We start from the raw sequence: 11,988 nt of genomic DNA, 5'->3' as shown, positions 1-11,988 counted from the left end.
GTGTGTCAGGGAGGGCTTCTGTGGCCGAGCTTGCTTTGATCAGTGTTAAAATGGATTTAACCGTGTTTCCACAGAGCTTTTCCCAAAAGTTGGATCAGTGTAAATTCTCTTTATTCTGTGGACTGTCTGAGCTGTCTATGCTGACATTACGGATGCCTAAGCTACCCCCCCAAAAAAAAAATATATATATTTTTAAAAGGTATTGTTTTCTAAATGTGAGTTAAATACTAACAGCTCTGTCAAACAGTAGCTGTTTTTGAAGCTGAAAACTTTTTTTTAATGGCCAACACATTTGACCACCTTTGTTTTGCCAGTGGCATTCTGCAGCTTCAATAGTCAGGCCGTGTTGCGCTTATAGCTTTAATAATCTAGCACAGCAGTGTGCTGCAGTGTAAATTTCATAACTTGAGTTAGCTTGGACGGGCTGTCCACTGAGACTGGCTCTGCTAGATGAATAGCCCCTCAGCTATGAGCACTTCACCAGCAAATACAAACAGAATGGCTATTCTGGCCTAATGGATTCCGCTATCAGCCGGCGTGGCTGTTCCACGTGAGGAAGCTTCCTCCGTATGCTACTGCTCACACCCTTTGCTCGTGTTTTGAACCTCGGAAAACAACAACTGAGGCACATTGACATGAAAGGTTAGCTGCGATGCTAGAGCTCTGTCAAACCTTGCGCTACCTTTCAGAATGCTCTGCGAACAGATGGGTGTAGAATGCAAAGCGAGAAAGAAGATTTCTATAAAAATGCTACTTTGTGGAAGAGTAGGCATCGACTGAAGAAAAAAAGTTCAGTTTCGGAGTATGGGTTTGAAAAACAGTTGAAGGCAGCCAGGTTCCCAGACGTGCGGCTTTTGCTAGAGCTGACAGATTTAATATCCCCCAAACTCCTTGGTGCATTTAGTCTTAAGGAGAGGGAAAGCGTAGTGTGATTGATTAAAGGAGAAGGATAATTAGCGAAGGCGTGTGAGGAGCTGCTCTGGAAGGCTCTCACGCAAAAAAATCAACGGGAAAGTGGCTAGCCTCCCAGCTACTTCCAAATAGTCTGGGACTTCTGTCAGATTGTCATGTTATGCTTTTTTAAACATGAGTCCAGACTAATTGATTGGATTTAGTATCTCATATTGCCTTCATTGCATTATGTTACATTTTGCATTACATCTCAAAGCCCAGAACCGAGAAAATGTACAGCTGTGATCATATGGTTTTGATGCATTGTCACTTTTTTCCATTTCCTTTGAATGAGAAGGAGTGAGATCGACATGGCAGAGAGAGAGAGGGAAGGAGGGGAAAAAGACACCGCTTTTGTCATGGGGATGATGTAGGGTTGTCAGAATCTCAATAGGTCTCTCCCCTTGATGTGGCATGAAATATTCCCCTTGTAGCGAGGAGGTGTCACTCAGCCAGGGATAAAGACGATGCGTTACAGGTGCATTGAGTAGAGAGAGTGGAGGAAACAGCAGGAAATCACCACACACCTCCTAAAAAGACCGCAGAAACCCACTAAATTGGTTTCGTATGCTTCGCATTCTCCTTTTTCCTGCTCTTTGTGTATAGAGGTCTATGAAACAATGTTTACAGGGCTTGATAGTCTCTGGAGGGCATGCTGCAAGCAGAGCAGAAACACATGGCGAAATGATATCATTGGTCTCCACACTGAGGAAGGAAAAGAGCTCTGCTCCCAAAGCCCTTATTCCACTGCACTCTTGTTCCTAAGAGTGCACATACAAATATCGAGCTACAGGGGATGCTCAAGTGCATTAAAAAAAAAACAAAACTTAATCTTCAGTTCAATTTGAATTCGTATGCTACAATTTAGAGCTATGCTTAATGTCCAAATGTTTGTAGCCACTGGGGGTCTGGCTTTTAAGGCCATCCCTGCTACAAATTTCTGACAGTTAACCACTGTGTTATCTTTCTAATTAAATTAGTCATGTTCTTGTAGGCAAACAGTAAACATGCACTAAGCAAACACACTGAATAATGTTCTAGTAAACATTAAATGACTGATATGTTTCATCAGATTTCCCCCCTCTCGATGTAAACTGGCCGGTCTTGATCTTGCACTTCCATAAGCATTTCCCTCACTGATCACAAGTCTGGCGTATCTTGCCCCGCCCACAGTTTCAGAGTCAGAAAAACACAAACAACGCTTGTTAGCCCGTTCCTTCATTTACGTGTTGCTTTGTTCGTCCGCCTGTCCCTCCATCTGTCTGTGTGTCTTTTTTCATCCAGTTACCATCACATTAAGGCTGGATAATGATTTTAGTTCTGTATGAGCAGCAAAGCAGGCTAGGAGTGTTGGACAGAGAGCTGTCTGTCAAAAAAAACTTTCCTGGATATTTAATACAACAAGTATCATAGATACATTTTTAATATTTTACTCAGCATTTCTAGGACTTTAAAAACAGTTCTCAGATACCAATAAAAATATGTAAGGTCATGTGCAAAAGGTGCTGTTTTCTTGTATTCCCATGGCTGGAATAGCGATAACAAAGCTCTCTACAGATCATCACGATATTTTGATGGATGCTATCACCATGGCAATGTTTACATGGCTGCGTGCTGCCGGCAGTCTTCAAAACGGCACAGAAAAGACACTTTTTTCAAAGCCACGTAAACATGGCAATAGCCTTCTCCAATATTTCTTTTCAGAACTTAGTTGAGCTGTGCTAGTTTCTATAGGATTCTTACCTAATGAGCACTTGATAGTAGTAAAGTTCATTGCTGTGAAAAAAAAGACATGTCTTTAAAAAATGACAACCATTTACCTAACACAGCTATGCCTAGTGCTGTCAATGGTGAAGGTCAAGGCTTCTGGTTAATTAGATTTCACTTACCATGGTGTACTGTCTTTTGTCATGGTAAGAAGTGTTAACCAGTTAAATGCAAGGTTTGATTTAATATTAAAGTTAATTTGTGGTCATCATCCTCACTACAGCTATATGTCTCTTGGCTTTAATGCCTGGTACCTGGGCCTCCAACCTTTAGCCAGACCCCTTCTAAAATGAAATTCTGGCTATACCACTAGTGTGTAGACCAATGTTTCTTCCAAAATCAAGTGTATTATTTGGGATGTTTTCCTCACTTTAATGCAGTGAGAGCCTCTACTCTTACAACTAGATGCTGGAACATTTCTGTGAGGATTTGATTGCATTCAGCCACAAGAGCATTAATGAGGTGAGGTTTTGATGACTAGTTCTGGATCACAAATACCAGCCTAACTCAACCAAATGTATTTATTGGCACTAAACGTCCATGTCTCCACTGCCCAACGCTGACGAGCTTAATACCCCTCTAACCAATGCTTGGTATTGCTCCACAGCATTCCATTCTTTTGACAATGCTAATGGAGATTACACAAGCTGTCCTAGCTCTGATGACTGCCTCACTCTTCTTGGTCACATTTTCAGAAAATTTCTCTGAGTGATCTAAAAGAAACTGCACACAATGCCCACATATTCTTTATCACTGTCCACAGGCCATCCACATTGCCCTACAAAGGCAAAGAGCAGTAACTACGGCAACAGTGATACTGAGGAAAAAAGCTTTAAAGTTTTGTTTATGTCCAGTCAGATATGTTGCAGATATATAAATGATTCAGCACACACATAAGACAAGCATCCAGACACTTTTGTTTTCAATATTTGATACCTTTTCAATGCATTTATTCACTCCAAACATGAACACATCATTTATTTTGACTTACATCTGAACAAAAAAAATCAGACGCATTCTCAAGCAGAAACAAATATAGGTTTGAAAAACAAAACGAATAGGACAACAAATCATACACTACATTAAAATATATATGTATCTATGTTAAAAGTAAAAATAAGTTCTATATAATAATGCATCAAATATGAAGTGAAAATGTTCTAGTTCATGTTGCACCTGGTGTCATCATAAAAGATGTTGACATTGGTTGGGAAGATTCACCTTCACATGAATAGCAATCATAGTGAAGGTGAAAGACTTCCTAGTTTTCAAGGACAATGCTGTTGAACAGTTGCATGGGAAAGCTCCAGAGCTCCAGCAAAAGACCTTAAACATCCTGGTCAGGATAGTTATTTAAAGCATATACAATTGTAAATTTAATGGCACCACAACTCATTGTTCTCAGGCAGATGCACCACACAAAAAAGTAGGAAGAAACCTACAGCCATTAAAAAAAAAGGACTACCTGAAGAACACCACAGCAAAATGGGAACATCATGATCTGTGACTGCTTTTTTGCAAACTGTGCGGGGGCATTTTTTTTGTCATAAAGGTAACATAAATGGGGCGTTATATTGGGAGTTATTAGCAAATTAATTCTCATCAGGCAAGAACAGGGAGAAGGATATTTTACCAAGACTCCAAACATACAGCCAATATAACTTAAGAAGTTTCCAAAAAACAAGGTGAAGGTGCTTGCCTGGCCTAGTCAATCTACCTACTCGAATCCTATTGAAAGACTATGCAAGGTGTTCAAATTACAAGCTGAACTGAATGACCACAATAACCTTGAGGAACAAGAGATATGAATTGCTTACTGCATATTTGGCTGGTCTGCAGCAAAATGAAACTATTTCACTTTTGTAAGCCAATATAGTAGTGGACTGTTCTTTTACTCACATTTTCTCTCTCTCTCTCATTAATCTCCCTTTAGTGAGTCTTACATTGTCGTGTTAGAGTTGTGGAGTTTTTTACCGTAACTTGTGTAATGTCTTATTGCATTATTGCAGTGTATGCAAAGTCTTTGACCATATCCCTTCTAACTAAAATCTGTTGCCTGAACAGAAGAATCTGAGCTTTCTGTGACATATTGCTTTTACTGTTAGATGTGCTGTTATTGTTCCTGAGCAAGCGCAAACATTCACAACAAAGGCCTGTTATTGATTAGGAGAACAATACAAGGTAAGTGAAGTGTAAGGTATGTTCCCGTTCATGTCTTTGCTCACTCAGAACAGTAGTTTGTAACACAAGCAACATAAAAGTCACATTTTGGCTTGTAATGCTATGTTTTTAACAAACATCAAAATAAATGCATCAGCAGCATTGAGAAATCACATTAATAGGGATGGGTAAAGGGCAGAAATAGCTGGACATTAAATGGTTAAATTTAAATGAGGGATTCATTTTATTACACATTTTGAACATCTGGACATTATTCCACACCTAGTCACTTTATTTTTTGTACCAATAAATGAACACTTAGTATTGCCATTAACTGCACCTCCATGTACATTCATCTATCTATCTATCTATCTACAAAGATACAGTACATAGATATATAGACAGACAGACAGACAGACAGACAGACAGACAGACAGACAGACAGACAGACAGACAGATAGATAGATAGATAGATAGATAGATAGATAGATAGATAGATAGATAGATAGATAGATAGATAGATAGATAGATACCCAAAACAGTCCCCAAACCTCAGTGGGTGAGAGACACTATATGGCCAAAATTATAAGGACAGCCCTCTTAATTAATAAGTTCAGGTATTTTAGCCACAGTCATTGCAAACAGGCATATACAATCAAGTACATAGCCATGCAATCTTCATAGACAAACACTGGTAGTAGAATGGGTCATACTGAAGAGCCCAATGAACTTAAACTTGGTACTGTCAGAAGATGCCATCTTTGTCAGTTCATGACATTTCTGCCATGCTAGATCTGTCCCAGTCAACTGTCAAATTATTGTGAAATGGAAGTGTCTGGGCGTAACAACAGCTCAGCCACGAAGCAATAGACCATACAAACTCACAGAGAGAGGCTGCTGAGTGCTGGAGCATGTAGCGCACTTATCCTTTGTGGCATCATGCACTATTGAGTTACAAACTGCCTCTGGAAGCAATGTCAGCACAAGAACTGCTCGAGGGAGCTTCATGAAATGGGTTTCTATGGCCATGCAGCTGCACACAAGCCTAAGATCACTATATACAATGCCAAGTGTGTGAGTGGTGTAAAGCATGGTCCCACTGGATTCTGGAGCAATGGAAATGTGTTCTCTAGAGTGGATGAATTAGATTTTGGTGGATGCCAGGGGCACGCTACCTAGTGAAATATGCATTGGCAACAGTAAAGTTTTGGTGGAGGAGGGATAATGGTCTGGGACTATTTTCAGGGTTTGAGCCCCTTAGTTCCAGTTAAAGGTAATGTTAATGGTACAGCATACAAAGACGTTTTAGACAATTATATCTTTCAACTCTGTTGCAGCAGTTTGGGGAAGACCCTTGCCTGTTGCTGCATGACTGTACCCCTGTGCATAAAGCAAACTCCATAACCCTGTTATGGGGTTGAAGGGATTCGGGGATCCATATTTTTTCTTTTTCCTTAGTAATTTCATTTTTTGCATCCTAGTTGCACATTGATTGAAACCCCACCCTAAACATTACTAAAAACTTGTATCAGTATCATGTCTTTACCATACTTAAACCTGACCTGTTTTCAAATCAACACTACATGCATCCATTTAAAATACAACCATTACTTTTATGTGAAATAATATATACAAATGTAATTTTTGCTTGAATTACTTATAAATAATGTGCTATCAATGTTGAGCATTGAAACTTCAAAAATCTCTCCACTGTAATGGTCAGCCTGCTCTAATAAAATGGCAAAATACAGCTGAATTACAGAGAGAACAGAATATAGATCAGTTAAAAGTGCCTTACTTTTTTAACTTACAACCTGGTTGAAGTTAATAAGCATGAATTTCAAAGCTTACAGCCACATGGTGAAAAAAATAACCTGCTTTTAGGTTTTGATTGTAATACATCTTACAGCACACACCGTGCTGCTGTGTGTAGTCACAAACATTGCTCTATAATTTTGTCATCATTGCTTGAAAGATGCATGTGTAATTTATCAGTCATGTCGGTTATTTACCTTTTCATTGTCCTACAGGTCTCGCTAGTTGGGGCTATTTATTTGACACATGAATGCAGTAAGTTACATTCACACACCTCTGAAGTGATTCGCTTCAACAGATGTCTGTCAATGGTTTACTGTGGATTCTATGGCTTCTGGCTCCACCCCCCCTTTGATCTAAAGCACAAATGGACCAGCAGTGACTGACTAGCTAGTGTGCTCTCTCTCTTGCATTAAAGTAAACTGTCATTGCTGGATAAGAGTGCTGTTAAGCTGTAAAGCTGGGGTAGTGGCAAACTTTACTTGCTTTACCTTTTTTGAGGAAAGATGTAAAAAAGCATGCGAAAAGTCCAGACTAGACCTAAATGTACCAACATGTTTGACAGTATATTTCAGAGTGCACAACCTTCTCAGATCTGACCTTGAAACCCCAGGGAGAGTTTTGAGTGACTGACTCACAAATCAATCAAATCAAAGTGCACCGGAAGGAATGATTAATGAGAGATAGGAAACATTAGTGCCAGTCCCCCCCCCACAGACTACCCCACATGTGCAACACATGGCACCATCGACCGACCTTGAGCAGGCTCGATAGTTATTTGCCTCACTCTGAGTTCCTCTTCATTCTGACCTGGAAGCAGCTCCACCTGCCCAAACTGCATCCTCAACTATTGGGAAGGCTAACTGCTACTGATTTTCTGCTGGTCGCCTGGAACACAAAGCATGAGCATCGCAGTTAAGCCCAACAGCTGTTATAATAACGATGCTAATGAAAACACTTTCCTTTTTAGTCATGAACAGGACAGCAAAAAAAAACTTCAATATGCAACAGAGTCAAAAGAGGCAGCAAGCAGAAGGCGGTATTGTGCAGCTCAAGGCATTCAAGGCTACATAGATAGAGTGTTTATTTGAGCTCAAGCCTTCTAAATATGGCAGCATGCAAAGGAGGTGAAGGATATAGTCTGTCCCGGTTTTCCAGTTCATGTTTTATTAATCAGGTATTTATATCTGACTCATGCCAATTAAAGGAAATGTCTAATGCTTCTGAGTGTTCTGAAATTGTGTGAAAGCTTACATAACAGGGTTATGGTGCAATCAATGGCTTACAAAACAGAAAGTACAATGTAGATGTGAAATTTCCACCCAACAAACTTTGCTCTTTCCTGAGCATGAAGGCATAACGTAGAGTTGACGAGCGGAGCTATTTTTAATAAGCGTGTGTTTGCACTCCATTACCGCTAATATTGTGTCTTGGGAGAAATTACACCACCCGTCTATATTTTAGAAGTCTGAACATTTGTCTTCTCAGACAGGTGAGAGGTGGATTTGTATGCGCCTGCACTCATAATGTGCAGCACTAATCAGTGCTGGATGACATCCTGAAGAACAGTAGACATTTTCTTTAAAATGTGATTGAGTATCAATAATAAAATTAGTGTGAGTAATTATAAATATATTATTTTGATGAACAAGTCCTATTAAGGAGATCTGTGGATGCAGATATGAAAAACAGTAAATACTTAAAGTTGCAGCTGCATGGTTACAGCGAGTGTTCTAAGTGTTTATTTGAGTGCAATAGGCCAAAAAACAGCCAGTTAAAAGGTGCATTGTGTTACGTTTAGTTTGCTTAATTTGGAAAGTGAATCATTAGACGATCCTGCAATGAGTGTCAACACAACCTGCAGGTGGGGAGCACATTTCGGTCTGACAGGTGGGGAGCACCGGCGTCAGGTGGCTCATTTACATATCATATTGATGTCTCATGCTTTATGTGTCAATATTAAAACACAAAAACTAATGATAATATCAAGAGTAAATAATCATGACAACAAGTTCATACCTATTCAATACAGAGATCACTTTATGCTTATTACAATGGCCTTTTCTAGCAATCTGCATGTTGCTGTAAATATTTTAGCAAAATCCCCAATAATGATAAATGTGTCAGTGCAGAAGAAGACTGGGAGGCTGCCATTTCGCCTTCAGGAAAGTGCTCTTTATTGAAACAGCAGGCTGAGAGGGGATCTTGCACACAGGGGAAAATGGGGGGGGCACCAACATAAAAACACAACCTGACAAGAGTAAACACTAAAACACAACCATGCTTTAATACATATTGCAACTAATAGACGATAACATTTAGCACATTTAGTAATTTAACTAAATATAGGCTGCAGAAAGTATTCTGATATTCACAATATGATATCAATTTAAAAAAAAGAAAGGACTATTAATACCTGTTATGATCTAGGTTGAGAAATGATCAGTAAAGTACAGTATAGTACAGTAAACAGTACTGAAAATTATTCCATGGCAGATAAAGGGCTTCTCTCTTTTTGAAACTACTGACTTATTAGAGTACTGTAATTGACAGCTATATTATAATTTATATATCACAGCTCTTTTACAACATTTTTCAACCAACACCTGCAATCCCTAAATTTTCTTGTAGAATTTCTAAAAGTGGAGGGACTCAATGAAAAAGTTTTTTACTTATCACCTATTGAAAACTTTACTTCTGTTGCTCTTTAACACCCATGCAAATCTGTGCCAACTGGAAAATACAAGAGAAACTGAATAGCAAACAGACAATTACAGTAAGCATCATTTGAAAAGCATGTCAAAAACAGCTACCTCAGAATAAAATATTGATGAAAAAAAGTGTAAAAACATGTTGCTAAACAAGTCAGGCCTGTTTCATATCAGCATGATTACATACTTCAGTGCATTGTACATTTATATTGTTTATTGTGTACCAGCAACAAGATGTTCAGCACCGATGACTCATTGATGTACAAGAACAGTGAAGGCTATCTCGTCTGGTCCAGACTGTCACAAGGCCTTCTTTGGCTACAGAAACGTTTTGTGATGGTTACGTGAGGAATGTGTCGCAGCATAGGGAGTATCCCAACCTGATGTGTATAGAGCTGTGTGGCTGCACACCAGTCAGAGTGCCCATGCTGACCCCTACCCATCTTTGAAAGCGGCTACAATGGGTATGCAAACATTGGAACTGGACATTGTAGCAATAGACAAAGGTTTAGTCTGATGAATCCCATTTTCTTTTACATCACATGGATGGCTGGGTACCTGTGTGCCATTAACCTGGGGAAGTGATTGGATCAGGATGCTTTGTGGGAAATGGACAACCCGGTTGAGGCACTGTGATTTTCCCAGGCTCTGGGAAAGCCTGCGTCCATGCATTCATCTGGGTGTCAATTTGACATGTGTCACCTAACTAAACATTACTGGAGACCAGGTACACCCATTCATGGCAATGGTATTCATTGATGGCAGTGGCCTCTTTTAGCAGGTTAATGCATCCTGTCACATTGTGCATGCTGTTCAGGAATGATTTGAGCAACACAATGAGTTCAAGGTGTTGCCTTGGCCTTCAGATTCCCCAGATTCCCCAGGTCTCAATACAATCAAGCAACTGTAGGATGTGCTGGAACCACAAATGTGATCTGAGGCAGGTCTGCCTCGCAACTGACAGTATTTAAAGGATCTGCTGCTAACATCTTGGTGCCAGATACTGCAGGGCACCTTTGGTTGGTTAATGTAATTACAATATTTGACTGTACCGTGTTACCCCAATACTGAGCAATAACATAAGCATAACTGTTTGTAAATGCCATATGCAGAGGTGAACAAAGTACACAAATCATGTTCTTGAGTTAAAGCAGAGATACCCAAAGTAAAATATTACTCCAGTAAAAGCAGAAGTTCCTCCCTTTAGACCTCAACTTGAGTAAAAGTACAAAAGTATTTGCCTTTAAATGTACTTAAGTATCGAAAGTAAAAGCACTAAAAGATTAATTATGGCTCTGATGTCCTGTTATCATTTTTATAACAAGACTCGCTTCATGAACTCATTTCAGGTGAAAGTCCTCCAGCGTCTCTCTTGGTAAACCAGTCTTTTAATAGAACATCATTAATTAGTGATGCTGACGTCTATTAAAATGATCATAAGCACAAAACACTGAAGGCCAACAGTTTCCATCAGGTAGAACCGAGTGGCTCTGAAATCACTTTTTACACACAAACAAAGTTTCAGTTTAAGATTACTTTGTAAATTTGTTACAAGTTGAATAAAAACTTGGTTTAGACTCAGGATCACAAATAAGTTTTCCTTTACTATATTGATCTGTAGGTCTCTGTTCATAAACATAAACTAACCGAAACTAATTTACTATAAAATGAAAGTGTTTGCGGGCAACGATGATGGATGGATGGATGGATGGATGTATGAATTCAGAAAAAAGAAACCTGCCAGTCACGACTGTATGTATGTACAAATTTCTATATTGTGGTCTATTTACACAAAGTTAGGTTAGTTCATCATTTAGTTGACATATGTGCTCCCAAATTTTTACGCTGCTGCACTGACGTTGAACCGTATGCTGCACTGGGTTTGTATGACCAACAGGTCAAAACAAGCTCAGAACAAAGTGACCGCTGTGCCCTGATTGGTGTTCTTGCTTTGCACTTCTTTTGTTTTGACATGTTACTTTTTTATACACACAAAAACAGAAAGGAACAACAGATTTCTCAAAATGTAATGGAGCAAAAAGTGAGTTATTTGACTTTGAAATGCAGTGTAGTGAAAGTAAAATGTCGCCCAAAATGGAAATACTTAAGTAAAGTACAGATACACGAAAAAACTACTTAAGCACAGTAACAAATTACATTTACTTAGTTACTGTCCACCACTGGCCTTATGCTACTAGACAGAACATCAATAATAATTCCCTACCATATAGATATATAGCATAAAGAGTAAGGCTTTGTTGAATCCTACACTGCTAATTGACTCAGGATAAGTGGCTGCAAGTGTTACACTTTGTAGCAGTGTGCGGCTACACTATTGCACTATACCAACCCTTATCATTCCAGAAGCTGCTTACTACTCTCCTATATACTCTACCGTCAACAGGCTGTCCCTCATCAGAGACCTGTAGCCCTGGTGACACTGACAAATTCATTTTTTGAGGCAAAAAAAAAACCATTGCCTTTCACTGAGGTCCTGCCCAGCTGGCATTAAAACTAAGCACTCTAAATGGCTTTTGGAGCAGATCGCTCTTTGCTCCTGATGAAAGGCAGATGATGTGTAAAT

This window comes from Pygocentrus nattereri, chromosome 14 (assembly GCF_015220715.1).
Source record: "Pygocentrus nattereri isolate fPygNat1 chromosome 14, fPygNat1.pri, whole genome shotgun sequence".
Taxonomy (NCBI): Eukaryota; Metazoa; Chordata; class Actinopteri; order Characiformes; family Serrasalmidae; genus Pygocentrus; species Pygocentrus nattereri.
The sequence above is the reverse complement of the archived record's forward strand: the minus strand, read 5'-3'. Positions refer to the sequence as shown.